Genomic DNA, 19,307 nt, shown 5'->3' with positions numbered 1-19,307 from the left:
CTAGTATTATTTATTACCCACGTCACAATTAAATACTAATCTAATAGCCCTGTTGTTGCGTGGATTAGTGTTTGGAAAGCTACTGGGAGCAATGAATATCACGGGAATTCCGTCCAAAAAGAATAGATGCGTGTTAGGTGATGTGTACTTCGTACGGCTATTCATACGATCCACCTTGACTCTCAGGACACACCGCTATCCCCCAAAATCATATCAAAGCTATTATTATTGAATGCTCGCTAAAAATGAACAAAATTAGGTCACAGTTGGTAAAAAGTCAATTTGTTGAATATTTTAATTCGATATGCAACACAGTTTCGCTAATCGACAGCAATCACTAATCGAATCGATAATCAGATTTGGCGTTCTCGAAACATTTTCTTTTATAATAGTTTTTTCTCAAGGTCTAATGGAGGACACGAGATATAACGTACCTTAAATTATCATTTGATTTAGCCAGTTCTAGGTAATACCTAATGAATAGGTAGACTGCCAAATTCCAAAATACGAATGTACAGAAAAAGAGATACATTCGCCTTTGACCCCCAAAGGAAATGAATGATTGAAAAGAGGAAATAAATAGTGGGCTCATATTTCCAGATTTTTTCAACCGCAATAGAAAATGCTAGGCTCAACCAAAAATGCATTTGTTTGAGGAGTTTTCTTGTTAGATTGCTACGAAAAGAATCCAATCTCCGAGCAATGCGAGGGGCTCATGCAAACGATCAAGAATCAGGGTTTTTAATCGATCAATGAGATTATTACTTTTTTGAGAAAGCGCTCCTGAGCTAAAAAGAGAGATGGCCAACAAAGATAAGTTTCCACAAACGTTAAGTGAATTTTCTGTCACTTGAGTACCCATAACGTTTTAAACTCCCCAATTCTCAGAGGAGAAAGCTTCCGAGGATAGTTATTAATATAAGTAATTGTTTTTCTTCCCAAAATAAAAAACTTTCCCACTTAGAGAAGCACGGTAATGGAAAATATGGGTGTGGAGGTCAAACCACCTTTGAAGGAATTATCGGACAAGAAGAGGTCATGAATGTCCGTAAAAATTATTTAATTGCTTTGGGTGGCACGGCGGAGACCACTATCGGAGATATCAGTGAATGGAAAGATTCTGATGAAGGGGAAGGCCTTGTTGCTTTCTTGGGGAAATGATAACGAATGGAATTAAAATTCACCTGGTGGGCGCGGAACCCTAAATGAAGAAAGCGCACGGGTTCGGTGGAATCGTGGTTAATCGCGGCAAGGGGATCTTCAATCAGATAGTAGTGGAGGGATTTAAAGGGATCGTGCCGAAGTTGCTTGGTGTAAATGGCTTCTCTGTTAATTGCCTGGCTCGCATTTTTTAACGGCTCCCATAGTGTATCATTGAATGGCGTAATTCCACACACTATGGCGTAACACACACACACACACACACACACACACACACACACACACACACACACAGACACACAGACACACACAGACACACACAGACACACACAGACACACACAGACACACACAGACACACACAGACACACACAGACACACACAGACACACACAGACACACACAGACACACACAGACACACACAGACACACACAGACACACACAGACACACACAGACACACACAGACACACACAGACACACACAGACACACACAGACACACACAGACACACACAGACACACACAGACACACACAGACACACACAGACACACACAGACACACACAGACACACACAGACACACACAGACACACACAGACACACACAGACACACACAGACACACACAGACACACACAGACACACACAGACACACACAGACACACACAGACACACACAGACACACACAGACACACACAGACACACACAGACACACACAGACACACACAGACACACACAGACACACACAGACACACACAGACACACACAGACACACACAGACACACACAGACACACACAGACACACACAGACACACACAGACACACACAGACACACACAGACACACACAGACACACACAGACACACACAGACACACACAGACACACACAGACACACACAGACACACACAGACACACACAGACACACACAGACACACACAGACACACACAGACACACACAGACACACACAGACACACACAGACACACACAGACACACACAGACACACACAGACACACACAGACACACACAGACACACACAGACACACACAGACACACACAGACACACACAGACACACACAGACACACACAGACACACACAGACACACACAGACACACACAGACACACACAGACACACACAGACACACACAGACACACACAGACACACACAGACACACACAGACACACACAGACACACACAGACACACACAGACACACACAGACACACACAGACACACACAGACACACACAGACACACACAGACACACACAGACACACACAGACACACACAGACACACACAGACACACACAGACACACACAGACACACACAGACACACACAGACACACACAGACACACACAGACACACACAGACACACACAGACACACACAGACACACACAGACACACACAGACACACACAGACACACACAGACACACACAGACACACACAGACACACACAGACACACACAGACACACACAGACACACACAGACACACACAGACACACACAGACACACACAGACACACACAGACACACACAGACACACACAGACACACACAGACACACACAGACACACACAGACACACACAGACACACACAGACACACACAGACACACACAGACACACACAGACACACACAGACACACACAGACACACACAGACACACACAGACACACACAGACACACACAGACACACACAGACACACACAGACACACACAGACACACACAGACACACACAGACACACACAGACACACACAGACACACACAGACACACACAGACACACACAGACACACACAGACACACACAGACACACACAGACACACACAGACACACACAGACACACACAGACACACACAGACACACACAGACACACACAGACACACACAGACACACACAGACACACACAGACACACACAGACACACACAGACACACACAGACACACACAGACACACACAGACACACACAGACACACACAGACACACACAGACACACACAGACACACACAGACACACACAGACACACACAGACACACACAGACACACACAGACACACACAGACACACACACACACACACACACACACACACACACACACACACACACACACACACACACACACACACACACACACACACACACACACACACACACACACACACACACACACACACACACACACACACACACACACACACACACACACACACACACACACACACACACACACACACACACACACACACACACACACACACACACACACACACACACACACACACACACACACACACACACACACACACACACACACACACACACACACACACACACACACACACACACACACACACACACACACACACACACACACACACACACACACACACACACACACACACACACACACACACACACACACACACACACACACACACACACACACACACACACACACACACACACACACACACACACACACACACACACACACACACACACACACACACACACACACACACACACACACACACACACACACACACACACACACACACACACACACACACACACACACACACACACACACACACACACACACACACACACACACACACACACACACACACACACACACACACACACACACACACACACACACACACACACACACACACACACACACACACACACACACACACACACACACACACACACACACACACACACACACACACACACACACACACACACACACACACACACACACACACACACACACACACACACACACACACACACACACACACACACACACACACACACACACACACACACACACACACACACACACACACACACACACACACACACACACACACACACACACACACACACACACACACACACACACACACACACACACACACACACACACACACACACACACACACACACACACACACACACACACACACACACACACACACACACACACACACACACACACACACACACACACACACACACACACACACACACACACACACACACACACACACACACACACACACACACACACACACACACACACACACACACACACACACACACACACACACACACACACACACACACACACACACACACACACACACACACACACACACACACACACACACACACACACACACACACACACACACACACACACACACACACACACACACACACACACACACACACACACACACACACACACACACACACACACACACACACACACACACACACACACACACACACACACACACACACACACACACACACACACACACACACACACACACACACACACACACACACACACACACACACACACACACACACACACACACACACACACACACACACACACACACACACACACACACACACACACACACACACACACACACACACACACACACACACACACACACACACACACACACACACACACACACACACACACACACACACACACACACACACACACACACACACACACACACACACACACACACACACACACACACACACACACACACACACACACACACACACACACACACACACACACACACACACACACACACACACACACACACACACACACACACACACACACACACACACACACACACACACACACACACACACACACACACACACACACACACACACACACACACACACACACACACACAAAACGCAAGAGCTGGATGTGGAAATTAAGGACATGGACGAAGTTACTACAAAGGAAGAAGTTTTGGAGGCCATCCAGCGCGACCTTGGCGAAGACTGTGGCATAACGTTGGCATCGGTTAAATCACTCAGGTTCACGTACGACAGAACCCAGACTGCGGTCGTAAGACTGTCAGCACTGGTGGCCAAGAAGCTCTTGGAGCGTGAGCACATCCGCATTGGATGGACCTCTTGCCGTATAAGGGAGATAGTGAGGCCCCTGAAGTGCTTCAAATGCTGGGGCTTTGGCCATCTGTCTAGAAACTGCAAAAGTGAAGTAGACAGGTCAAGGTGCTGCATCAAATGCGGCAAAGAAGGTCACAAAATCGCGGAGTGCAAGGCGGATGCGCACTGTGCACTATGTGATGGCAAATGTGACATGGAGCTTGCTAGCCATATAGCAGGCAGTCGTCGATGCCCGGTGTATGTGCGGGCACTCCAGGTTGCTGTTAAGCTCAGGAAATGAGGGTACTGCAGCTCAACCTCCAACATTGCAGGGTAGCACAGGATCTGCTTATGCAGACGGTGCGGGAGCTGAAGCCGGACCTGGCCATCCTCTCGGAACCCTACAGGCATCGGGGTAACCAACCTTGGGTGTTCGATGGAACTGGAAAGGCTGTGATCTGGTCCTGCGGGAGGTCTCCATTTCAGGATTCTGGCTGCCAGACGGTCCAAGGTTTTGTGAGAGTAAAGGTCCAGGGTGTACATTTTTACAGCTGCTATGCACCACCCAGTTGGACTCTGGACGAGTTCCAGGATTTCCTTACCATGCTGGTATCAGATGCGAAGGATCGCTTCCCGGTAGCCATTGCCGGCGATTTCAACGCATGGGCGATAGACTGGGGCAGCAGGAAGACGAATGCAAGGGGGCAAGCCCTGCTTGAGGCTTGGTCGGCTCTAGATGTGGTCCTACTCAACACAGGTAGCGAGCCCACCTTCGTCAAGGGAGAGTCCTCATCTATAGTTGACCTCACCTTTGTGAGCAGTAGTCTAGTGAAGGGAGATCGTTTCTCGTGGAAGGTGCAGGACATTTACACCCACAGTGATCATCAGGCCATACTGTGGGAGATAAACAAGGATGCGAAGCGAGGGGCGAAACCACCAAGATCGAACTCAAGGGGCTGGAGAGCCAAGCTGTTTGAAGCTGATCTCTTTTGCGAGGCGTTGAACACTAGTCCTGTGAATTATGGAGACGCGACGGAAAAGGTGGAGGAGGTCATGCGAAGGGTTACTGAAGCTTGTGATGTAACTATGCCGCGGAAGAAATATAATGACAGTCGACCTCCGGTACACTGGTGGAGCGAAGGGATTACAAGTCTTCGAAGTAAGTGTCACCGGGCCCGCAGACTAGCTCAACGGGCCCGAGGGAAGTCCACGTTTGCCACAATGGAGGAAAAGTTCAAGGACGCTAGAAGAGAACTCAAAAAGGCCATCAAGGAAGCCAAAACCGAGAGCTGGAAAGAGCTTATCAGTGAGGTTGACAGCGACCCGTGGGGCAGGCCATATAAGGTTGTCATGAGTCGATTGAAGAGCCAGCCCATGCCATCGCCTACCTGTCCAGTGCTACTCGGGAAAATTGTATCAACTCTGTTCCCAGAACAGAAAGAGGAGAGTTATGATATCGAGGAGAAGGCAGACGGGGAAATTCCAGCCATCACGGAAGAGGAGATGCTCACTGCAACAGCAAGGGTGAAAAACAACAAAGCTCCTGGCATTGACGGAATCCCAAACGTGGCCCTGAAGATAGCCATCAAGGCTGCACCTGCGATGTTCCTCGATATGTATAATGCATGTCTCAAGGAAGGAACATTCCCGGATAAATGGAAATGGCAGAGACTAGTTCTACTGCCTAAAGGAAAAAAGCCTCCGGAAGAACCATCATCGTATCGTCCGCTCTGTATGTTGGACACGGTTGGAAAGGTCTTTGAAAGGATCATTTATAATAGGATCGAGGAAGTCGTGGATCCCTTGCTGGCGGAAACCCAGTATGGGTTTAGAAAATCCCGCTCTACGTTGGATGCCATAAGCGAGGTGGTCAGTACTGCAAGGGACGCAATATCAGGAAAAAGGTATGCAAGAGGCTCCAAGCAGTACTGCTTGATTGCCACACTTGATATCAAAAATGCCTTTAATTCAGCGAGTTGGAAGTGTGTCATGGAGGCTCTAAAGGAGTTTAATGTTCCATGGTGTCTTCGGAGGATGGTGGCGAGTTACCTGAATAACAGGTTTCTAGTGTACAACACAGAAGACGGACCGAAGACGTATAGAGTGACTGGAGGGGTTCCCCAGGGCTCAGTACTGGGGCCTCTCCTGTGGAACATCCTCTACAATTCGGTACTGCTGCTGAGACTACCGCGCGAGGTGCGCCTCGTGGCATTCGCTGATGACTTGGCGGTGGTAATTACCGCTAAACTTGTGGAGCAAGTCACCGCTATATTCGGGGAGGTTTTCTTGGCGATCAGGAAATGGATGTTTTCTGTCGGATTGAAACTGGCAGATCATAAAACTGAAGCGGTTCTCGTTTCAAGCAGAAGGCGGTGCGAAAAAGTGACACTTTACGCCGGCAATACCGAGATCAAATCGCGGCCGTTCATTCGGTATCTGGGGGTGACCCTGGACGCCAGGCTAAATTTCAAGGAGCAGGTGGGGCAAGTCAGTGGCAAAGCTTCTTTAGTGGCTTCCACACTGCAACGGCTTATGCCCAATGTTGGTGGCCCCAAGCAGAAAAGAAGACAGCTGCTGGCATCGGTTATAACCTCAGTACTAACCTATGGGATTCCCATATGGGCTGATGCACTGCTGAGGAAGGGGTATCGAAGGAAGGTAGCAGCGCCATACCGGATTAGTGCTTTGCGGGTGGCTAGCGCTTTTCGGACAGTTTCCGAGGACGCCATAAACGTCATTTCGAGTATGTTACCAGTGGAGCTCCTGGCAAAGGAAAGGAAGAACTGGTATCGACAGGAGAACCCGGGTGAGACCAGGAAAGAAATAAGAGAAGAGAGTTTTAATGAATGGCAGAGATTGTGGGACACATCAATGAAGGGAAGATGGACGCACCGGCTTATCCCAAACGTGGCGAAATGGATAAACCGGTCCCACGGGGAGCTCAATTACTACCTCACGCAGGTGCTATCAGGACATGGGTGTTATCGTGCGTATTTGCACAAATACAAGCATGAGGATTCGCCGTACTGTCCAACGTGCCAAGGAGTCGAGGAGAATGCTGAACACGTGATCTTTGAGTGCCCACGGTTCAGTGCATCGCGAGTTGCACTTGTGTTAAAGTTAAACACTCAACTTACGCCAGAGACCTTAGTGGAACATATGATCACGTCGGAAGTCACCTGGAGCGTGATTTGCGACTTCATTACAGCCATCATGAAGGAGCTACGACGAGCAGAGCGCGCCAGGAGCGCAACCATGGAAACGGAAGCATAAAAGCTAGAGGAAAAGCTACGGCTAATGGTCTCTCCTGCGAAGTAATAAGCCACCAGCAGTACCGCAGGAGAAAATAAAGACCACAGAGGAAGAGACGAGGGGTTTTAGTCGGTGGGAGTCCGACACGAGGGACAGGAAACATGAGGGTTTCATGTCTATCAGTGCATAAAGCATTTCCCCTGAACTCTTTAAAAAAAAAAAAAAAAAAAAAAAAAAAAAAAAAAAAAAAAAAAAAAAAAAAAAAAAACACACACACACACACACACACACACACACACACACACACACACACACACACACACACACACACACACACACACACACACACACACACACACACACACACACACACACACACACACACACACACACACACACACACACACACACACACACACACACACACACACACACACACACACACACACACACACACACACACACACACACACACACACACACACACACACACACACACACACACACACACACACACACACATGTGTGTGTGTGTGTGTGTGTAAAAACACGCAAATATATACACATATACATACATATATATGTATACATATATATATATATATATATATATATATATATATATATATATATATATATATATATATATATATATATATATATATATATATATATATATATAGAAATATATATATATTTTTATATATGCATTTTTTGAATTGTATGGACTAAAGTTTTTACTATTTATGTGGTGATATTATCATTATAAATAACACGGCAGAATGATTGTAATATCAAAACCCTACGTTAAGATCTATTCATTAAAGTGCACCAAGTAATTGCTAAAGAAACAAGTAATCTACGTGTAACATTAAATTGAAGGAATACCACTGACTTGCGTGGAAGAATATCGCATTTGCTTTAAGCTGGAGTTAATTGCCCTTTGTCGGTGGGAAATGCTTCACCCCTTTGGAACTCTTTTCTCGATCAATGATGTTTTCTTGGAAATTCAGAAGGTCCCCGTAGCCAGAAATCCCTAGTGTGCGTGTGTTTGTGGGCTTGGGATGGGGAGCCCGAATGGATTAGGAATAATTCTCCGATTCAGAGGGGGATTGCATTATAGTTCGTGATTGAGGCAACCCTGAAATCGGGAACAAAATTTGTCCGTGTTCCAAAAACCGAACGGATTCGAAATTGGAATCTGAGACTCGACTCCGGAGGATGAGGAGATCGGGCGAGGGTGGCTGTGGATGGAAGGAGCGACGGAGAGGGGGGGTTGTGAGGAAGGGAGGCCAATGTCGGAGGGGGGGGCGGAGTCACTGGGAGAGAAGATTTGAGGGTGAAAGGTAAGAATTTGGGAAGGAAGAAAAGAACGCGGGGGGAGGGGTCGAATTAATGACGGCAGATAGATCCGACTTGAGGCACGGCCAATACGGCACAGTGGGCGTGGGAACTCCCGATGGGAAAACTCTGAGCGACTGTCACGGAGCACTAAGCTTATCACGCTCCGGCGATTTTATCAGAAACACAGCTTGGCTAACCCTTCCAGATATATTTTTTCCTTTCTTTTCCCGTCTTCATTTAACACTAAGAATACCGTGGGTAGATTTTACTACTCGGTTCTCAATCAGTGAGTTAGAATATGCATTTTTTGTCTGGAAAGGAAAAAGTCGTTCAGATAAACCAAAAGAAGGCAAACTTTTTGAAAATGTTTTAGTGATCAAGTTGGTGATTCGTCATTAAAAAAATATTTATCCTTCCTGAGCGTTACAATGAAGAACTTGTAGATAGTTTTGAAGTGTTAGACGATGTGTCAAATGTGATGGATCCTTGTTAATTTCCTCTCAGCGTTTATCTCTAATTACTCATAAGAGGAAAGAAGCTCTGTAGAAAGGAGGATGTTGTGCCGAAACATTCATAGACCGAATGAATAATGACGGTGTCCAAGTCCTTGAAAAGTGTGGTTAGTAGAGTGGTTTTGCGTTTATCTAAGCCAAAAAGACACCGACTTGCTGAAGAGGAATAGTACGAGGGTCATCCGGAAAGTAGTACCCGTTCGTGCCGCATGAAGTGCTGACGACGCGAGTAGCCGCTGGACGAGGTCAGATAGCTTCAGTGGCTTGTCTGCCTTCTCTGAGCCAAGTTGCGTGACGCTAGCATTGCCTGTGTTGTTTCTGTGATTGTTTACAATGTTTAAAAAAATTGAGAACGCCGCCAGTTGTGAAGTGAGGGCAGTGATTAAATTCCTCAATGCAAGAAACGTTCGCCCATGTGATATTCATCGCCAATTAAAGGAGGTGTATGGAGACAATGTAATGGACGAGTCGTCTGTTCGGCGGTGGTGTCGCAACTTCAACATGGGGAGGGGGAACACACACGACGATGAGCGTTCGGGGAGACCGTCTGTCATTACAGACCAACTGGTGAGCTCAGTTGACGAATTCGTGAGGAACGATCGGCGCGTCACAATTGATGACATCTGTGAGCATTTTCCCAATGTTTCTCGAACAATTGTTCATGAAATTGTTAAACACCATCTGCATTATGCAAAAATTTGTGCAAGATGGGTCCCTCGCGTATCTCAATGAGCTGGCGGCGAAGGACTATGCAGCAGGAATACAGAAACTTGTCACACGTTATGACAAATGCCTTAATTTGCTTGGAGATTATGTTGAGAAGTAGTTTAAAGTATCCTCTTTCAAATAAAATTTTTTATGTTTGTTAATATTTACTTTTGTGTCTTTATTTCACGAACGGGTACTACTTTCCGGATGACCCTCGTAATTTGATAAAGTCCTTAACGAAATAGTTAACTGGAGAGCGCAGGAAAACAAATCAGTTCAAGAAATAACTGCAATGAAGGTCACGGATAAATGATGGGAAGCAATGGATGGATGATTCAACGCAGGGAACTATGAAGAACTGAGGCGTTGGGGAGACAAAAGAAAAGTTTGAGGATCTACTAGGGAGCCAATCTAGAATTGATACTTATGACAATGTTGTATCATGGTCTAAGAGCAATCGAACTTAAGTTAAATTGCACTTTTACTTTGAAACAAGACCCTACAGTAACTGAAAGGGACTTATCAACACTAATACACTTATTTATTCGATCCCTGGGGGTAGGATGAGTCGATCACCCTTCTAAGTGGGACGTGGAATGGTTTTAAGTGTGCGTACGAGTCAGGTTGCGGATTCAACAGAGGCGTATTAATTATTTACAACAAATTAATACGTCCCTGTTGAATAGGCAACCGGAAGATAATCTCGCATGAAATTTTCAGAACTAGGCGAGCATGTGAAATTTGAACTTCTCTAATGAAGCCTTTGAAAGAGAAATCATCTGGTAGGATAGAATAAACTCTTCCCAGAGGTAAACTTTTCCCATCCGACCAACTACTTTTCACCATAAGACCAATTTTTTATTGAGAAGATACAGCATGCTCTAAAGAACAAGAAGGAGAGAGTAATTTCACCGAATTCGTGTGAGAATTAGGACTCTATCGAGCTGGCACATGCAGGCGAAAACAAAAACAGTCTCTAGATCGTCTGAGGCGAGGCTTTATAAACCGTGGGATAATCTATCGTAGACATAACGATCACATCATTAAAATACGTTTTTTCTCCTTTAGGGCTTCGGAAAATCACTTTCAGCTTGGTGTAACTTTCATTCTTATCACTTTCACAATTAGAATATTGAAATGTAATGAAATAATTGACTTTGTAATTCCACACACTTTATTTTAAAAACACGACATAGATTTCGACGTTGAACGTCATCATCAGACCTGATGATGACGTTCAACGTCGAAACCTGGGTCGTGATTTTAAAATAAATTGTGTGGAATTACAAAGTCAATTATTTCATTAAATTTAAATATGTTATGCAAATTCCATAAAGTTACGCCTGAGACAACAAATTCACAATTAGAAATTGTTAAAGTGATAAACATTTATAAGATTCTTAATTGATAAAAATTGGTAGAGAATCCAAATGGAAACTAGGACGCTGCTTGTTGGTAGCAGAAGGTTTCAATTCTTTTAAACAGCTGCAATTATATCGTACAATCTAAATCTAAAAACTAATCATGGGATAATCACAAAACCTAGACTTCAAGATGCGATTCGATCCCATGAACTTTCATTTAGAAACCGTTTAATTAGGTCCCAGGCCATTAAATGGATCACGCACTGACTAAAGCATTAGGACCGAGGATAGTAACTAATTCAGTCTCTCCATTGTGCATTTGCAGTGAAATATACTCTTCTCGTTTCCATGAAATCACTCATATTATTGTTTCCCCTTCCTTCATCTCTGTCTTTATGAGCAACCTAAATCTCACGATACAATGATCTGTGAAATCGTTTTGCTTTTTCTTAAAGATAGGAAACGCTCATTAGTTTAAACACATTTCACGTACTCATCTTGCTATGCCAGTCTGTAATCAGTTCAGCTGAATTTACGTAACAAATCAATAGAAATTTAAAAGTTTAACCTTTGTATATCCTTTATGATCTTTCAAAATCATTGTGACGTATAAACATAGATACTAAATTAAAATATTCTGACGCTGATGAAGAATTTGAACCTCATTTCAAACTGGAGATTGATAATACTCATTTACTGGCAAAAATAATAAGAAAATATAGTAGGCGGTGAGTGACTGGAGAGAAAAGATAAATTATTACTTTTAATTAGACACTGCCGGTTGTAGGTAACCATTTTAAATGGATATCTCATTTTTGAGAACTAATTAGATTTTTTTACGGTGCGTCACGAGTGTTTCTTCATGATGACACGTAAAGCGAGACATTGAAGGCTAGATCTAGATCGAAATCACTACACAGAAATGATTTTCTCTCGTCTGATCTTAATTTTGTCGACCTCGCGAAGTTTCTTGCTCTTTTCCTTGATTGCAGCCGTGATCATACTACTCTCGATAGAACTTAGTGCCGGCGTATCTAAAAAATATCAGAAATGGATCTCGATCGTCAATCTGGAACTCGTGACAACAGAGATTCAATCACACATGCACCATTTGGAATCCAATTGAAAACAGAGTGAAAGGGAAAAGGCGAAATGGGAAAGCGAGTTAACGGATGTATAGTAGCTGTCCAGTTGCTTTTGTGCACGGAATCATTATCTCCCTTTAAATTTCATTTACACCTGTAGATTGCTCCAGCTTGTATTCAGATGTAGTTGCTTGCATGGAGCAGTAATAAAGGCTCACGAGGGGAAAAATTGTCGTCGAGGCACTTGAAAATGAACTTAGGGAGAGGAAAAATTTAGGAAAAACTCTGTGAAGGTCTGTAAATAGCTATGATCTAGATTTCTATGCCGTAGGTACTCAATCAATATGAATTAAATCTCTCGAGACTCATTTTGCTCAAATATGTCTGGCTGTGAGTAGTAGGATGTATTATTTCATTCTTCAGAAAGGTTTAACATATGAAAACATCAAGATGTGAATGCGTTCAATATTTGACCCCACTACTGCAATATATTGGTTCATGACAATAATGGGAATGAGTAAATCTCTCCACATGACCATCATAGTCCCGAGTGTTACCGTTGTATCTCAACCTTTATATTTTTCATACCCATCTGTCATATTTATAGCATATACTATGCTTTAGATGGCGGAGATTATCAATCCATGTAATTATGATCGTAATGAAAATTCCATATGTTAACAGATATAGAATAATCACTTCTTCCCTTATAGATCTCTGACTCGCCTCTCCCTAAAATTATTATTCCCATTTTAAGGTCACTACTTCTAAGAAATACCAAAATTTCATTCGAGAAAAGTTCAATTAATTTGCAGAAACAGACAATATGATGGCAATTTATTCATAAAATATTGATTTGTGCTCACATAAATGAGATAAAATGCCTTAAACTCGAGTGTTCCGTAATCATTAATTCTGCTCCGGGAGGTGAATCGTCGTTTCTGTCACTGCCGGTCGTAAACATTATGGGTTTGCTCGTCTCCACATGTCGTATGCGTTAGGTGGCATTCTGGAGGTTGAAGAAAAACTCACTGACAGGGAGAGCGGGCTCTTCGAGAGAGGTGATCAATAGATCACGTGAAAATACGGAGTTGTGCCAAAGGGAAAATCTGGGGCGACGCATCATCGAAATCCGAGGTGGGGGAACGACGGCGAAGAGGACTGGGAGGATCATCGTTTCACCCTTTGCGGATTCTTTCTCTCTTGCGGGGAGGTACGGGAGGAAACGTGGAAAGAGGGAGTCCCCCGCGATCCCTACGTTGAAGCGGCCATGCATAACTCACTCGAGTGATTGGCGCGAGAAGGTGTTGCGGTTTGGGAAAGGGCGCTGATTTACGATTTTTAAAGGGGAACCTGTCAATTTCGAAAGGAGTCGGGACCACCCTGGCTTTTTTCCCTCCCTCATCCCCTATACGGATCGGAGTGACTACTGGCAGGAAGTTTATGACGCACTAGAGGGTGGTGCACGAGAAAACTCAGTCATGCACTGAAACGTTTGTAAATCTAAGCGTGTCATATTTGTGGATTTTTCTCGGAACATGGAGACCAACTGTTCTCCACTGGAGTGTGGAGAGGTAAAATGGTCGCGATCGTCTATAACGGTTGCCATGTCAAAGAGTTGCGTAGAAGTAGGCAGGAAGGCTCACCCCGCTAAGGCGAAGGTATTGACAAAAATGGAAACATTTAACATACTCAATAATATCCCATTGCCACGAAAAGATAGCGCGATGAAAACCAAGCCATGGGGAATAAATGAACTGTAGCAGTCTTCGTAATAAGAAAGGCGCTCTTATTGGTGTGTCTTGAAAATCCCATTTCGTTTCATTGCTGTTTTTGAAGGGCGTGAATTGATTACTGAGTGATGAATGGGAGTTGATACTTAATGAGTTTATTTTTTTAAAGTAGAGAATAACATCAAAATTTCGATTCCTTTGCCTTTTCCAGAGATCAATGTTTTTCATTACATCACATATCCTTTTTATGTTCCGCCATACGGAATTACTTCCAGTTTTAATAATATTTTAACTGAAACAACCTAAATATTGGGATTTAAAAATGCGCTAGATAAACCTACGTAGGATATGAAGTTAAGAGATCACCAAAATTCACAGTAAACGTGTATTTTTTTCGATTTGAATTGATTTAAAATCTATTTTATTAGTTTTTTCCTACATTTTTTCGTCGTCAGATATGTATTACGATTGATTGCGCACTTGCATCTGGGCGAAGGGCGATAAAATTCCAAAAAAGAAATACGCATGATGAAGAAATAATATTGAAGTGAGAAGTATTCGTTCGTTTCATTATTCTAGTTGCTGACAAATAATATACGAGTATATTTGTCGATGGATTTAATCAGCTTATTACTATATGTGAAGAAGCTAAATTTTTTCTTAATTTCATCACAATTAGTTGCTTTTCGTATTGTAAGTTCTGAAGAGACTTGAAAAAGGGACAATCAATTCCATCGCCTTAGGAACCTACAAGATCTGTACGATGAATTTGGTGGGAAGCTTAAAGGGGGTTATTTACTTTCGTTATTTTTAAAAGAAGCGCTAGTTGTCATGTGAGCGGAAACTTCACTTGGTGTGATACTTTTATATCATGCATAAACGAAAGGAGAAAATAGAACATGCAGTTTGAAGTCAACTATTAGCTAACGGATCAAAAGTCTGTTCAGCCTCATGAGATACCTCTTCATGCATACGAGTTCAGAATTATTTATTCAATCAGAACCACTTCTGCTTTCCAGAAAGACTAATTTCAGCAATTTCGCATATTTCTCCTGCTCGAATTCATTAAAAATTTCGGGCAACATTGACCAAAAATAAAAGAATATTTTACGCAGGATCCCTGTATTAAATTGTTAAAAAATTAAATTAAGTCGAGCCTAAATTGAGCGGTCCGAAAAAACAGAAGGCTATCTTTTGGCCAGGCCGCAGAGAAAGAAAAACACGCGTTTGAATAAAATGGAAGAACTTTTATTACGATCCTGAAATGGCTGCAAACGTAAAAGCTTTTTATCCCTCATGATCTCCACTCAAGTGAGCGGTGGGCGTCTGGGTTCTCTGGGGTGTGGTCTGCGCAGGTCTCTGCAAGGCTCTCAGTCGTACGAAGGTTGTATTGGTACGAAGGGAAGTAAAAAGGATTGAGAGATCGGGTGGAAAGATGTGGGAGAGCGGGTATCACGGTTCAGGAGTCCGGTGTACATGGGGTGGGGAAAAAGGGACAAAGAGAGAGCGATGAAATCCAATTGACCGCAATAATGTCGGTGATCAATGCATGCTGCCCAGCTACGCACATGTTGGGAATACCAGGAGGGATATTCCATGCGAAATATATATATATATATATATATATATATATATATATATATATATATATATATATATATTGTATATATATATATGCACAAACACATCCATACACACATATAAATATATACATGTACCTGGAGTCGAAGGTTCTCATTCAAGGTAGTTGGTAAGGGTCAAGAACGAAAGCTTGCATTTCTCACTTCAAGAAAAATATGCCATAAAATATAGCTACAATAATATAAAATAAATAAAAAAGAATTTTTTTCCAATTATTTGAATGAGTTTTACCAATGAAATTAAAGCAGAGATACATATTTTCAAATAAAATGATTTCACACTCTGAGGAGATGTAATGAAAAAGAACTGTTTAGAACTCAAAGCCTATGGAATACGACTAATTAGTCAAAGAATTTGATTCGGATATGAACATCATGCACATTTTTTGCAAGCATCAGGCTAATTTACAGACGTGGCATGAAGGGCAATGATTTATATATTATACACGAAAATAATGTTGTCACTACTTAATCTCCAGGCATAACCGTTGGAACATGAACGACTGCTAAAAGTTTAGCTCTTCACTCAATCTTAACTTCGTAGTTGCGTCGTCACATGGAGGTTTTACTCCAAATGCTGCAAAAAAATAGCGAGACCGAATAGCCTGGTGATGCGATTGAAGTTGGCAAACTCGAATCCTACATTAGACATGGATAAAACTTAATCATGCTATGTAATTTGTCGAAATACAAATGTAACATGACATCAGAGATTGACAGCCCTTGAAATTTCAACCGATACTACTCCAGAAGCTTCTCCACGGTTTGTGATTCAATTTTCAATGTGATCCCTAAAGTGTATGCAACCCAACAAACACCTCGAAGCTGACATTCCTTTCCACTGGTGAATTCGCCTAGAAGCACGGAAATTACCCCGGGAGCTAAACATTTACGCTGTTTCCCGTTTTGGAAAACTTCTTGCATGTGGGTGTCGTCGAACTGCTCCATCATTCGGGGGTGTTCAGTCTCTCGCAAACATCAACCTGCGATTGTGGGGTGGAGAGCACGTCGAGTGAGGGAACCTGGCTAGCAAACGCCACGAGCGTTGAGGGTCAACTGAGGGCCTTCCTCAAGCTCTGGCAAGCGTCTCGATCTTTCCCTTTTAAGTACTGAACCAGGCTGGGTCAACGCGAACGCCCTTTCGTGGTTGAAATCATGTCAACACCAGAAGACCCGATTACCAGAGACGTATTTGCGTTGATAAAGGTGATTGTTGTGATCGGAGGCATGTTAGCCAGTATTAGAGTGGTAAGTGGTTAGGATTAGCGGCTATATTCAGCGACAAAGATCGTTTTTTCACCCCTAATCTAATTTAAAGGCATAGGTCACCTCTACTCATTGCTAGTACCTTATATGCCACACACATCCTCAGTGTTATACATAAAGAATTAATGATCAATAACAAAAATTAGGAGAAAAAATTATTTTTTCAGGAATACAGGATTTCGATGAATCAACATGAAATATTTCAATGCAGGAAAGTTATAGGCAAATACACCGTAGACTGATTCAAGAAAAAATTTTAATTTCTTGATATTCAAAAAAATAAAACTAAATTCTCTCAAATGATTCTTATGATTTTAGCGCATTGAAATAAGAAATAGGACTTCAATTCTATTGTAGAAAGATTTTCAGAAGTTCTTATGATGAATATGATATCTAAAAATGTTAAAATTGGTAATTATGTTTTATTACGATATGTGTTTGGCAATAATCATGAAAGAACCAGGTTACAGAGCCCATTCGCTGATTCTCTGGTTTATTTGTTTTCTAGTTTTATCGCCTTCACTCCTGATGGAGTGATAGACCCAATCGACTGCACGTTTTACTCTATTTCAAACGTGTCACAAAAATAGGCATAAATACAATCGTAAATTTTTACGCTCCTATTGTGGTGACGACGAAAAACATTCTTCGCATGTGGCACATCATAAACTGACACAACTCGTTTCATAACAGTGGCGCCAATTATTTTTCTCGAACTTGAGAGTTAGGATTTCAATGGTAGTTTCGTATTTTTTTTTGGAATTCCACCTCTTTAAAATGATCACTCAGCCGTAACCTTCGTGAGAGGTTGAAAAAGGAGTACCTCCTGCCTCTCGCCGTCCCTCGTCACCTCCTCCACGGGGAACCGAGGAGGTTTCATCACCTCTCAGCCTCTCCTCCGCTCGTCTAATTATGTCCTATAGATGGATCCCCCTCTTTCCCCCCACCCCCACTCGGAGCCCTTTCAATCGGAGATATAGCCACGGAGAAGCGAGGACGCGAGGATTGTCGAGTGGGAATTGAGTCGATCCGCTCCTTTTGACAGCGCGCGCGCTGTAATTGGAGGATACTCATCGTGGGTTGGAGGCATAAAAAGATTGACCACAGAGGGGATCGGAGTAGGGAGAGAGATTGAGAAGGAGAGAGAGGTCGAGGACTCCTGGTCGCAGGGACGAGGGTGTGACGGGAGGGTAGAGGGAGGGAGGTGCGAGGGTAGAAGTGTCGGAGGTGGGGGAGTGTAAGGTAGTTGGGAGTGGGACGGAGATTTCCGCGAGGAGCCGAAGTAGTGAACGGTTATC

At 43.5% G+C, this 19,307-nt stretch overlaps 1 protein-coding gene across 3 annotated transcripts in view; it reads right to left on the bottom strand.

Moving 5' to 3' along the window:
• LOC139691988 (dual oxidase maturation factor 1-like) overlaps window positions 1–19,307 on the bottom strand; it is a 350,529-nt gene that overhangs the window by 5,340 nt on the left and 325,882 nt on the right. The window lies entirely within an intron of this gene.

The sequence above is a fragment of the Hetaerina americana genome, unplaced genomic scaffold (genome assembly GCF_022747635.1).
Source record: "Hetaerina americana unplaced genomic scaffold, ioHetAmer1.1.p SCAF_4, whole genome shotgun sequence".
NCBI classification, from domain to species: Eukaryota; Metazoa; Arthropoda; class Insecta; order Odonata; family Calopterygidae; genus Hetaerina; species Hetaerina americana.
This window is presented reverse-complemented; position numbering and strand designations above follow the sequence as displayed.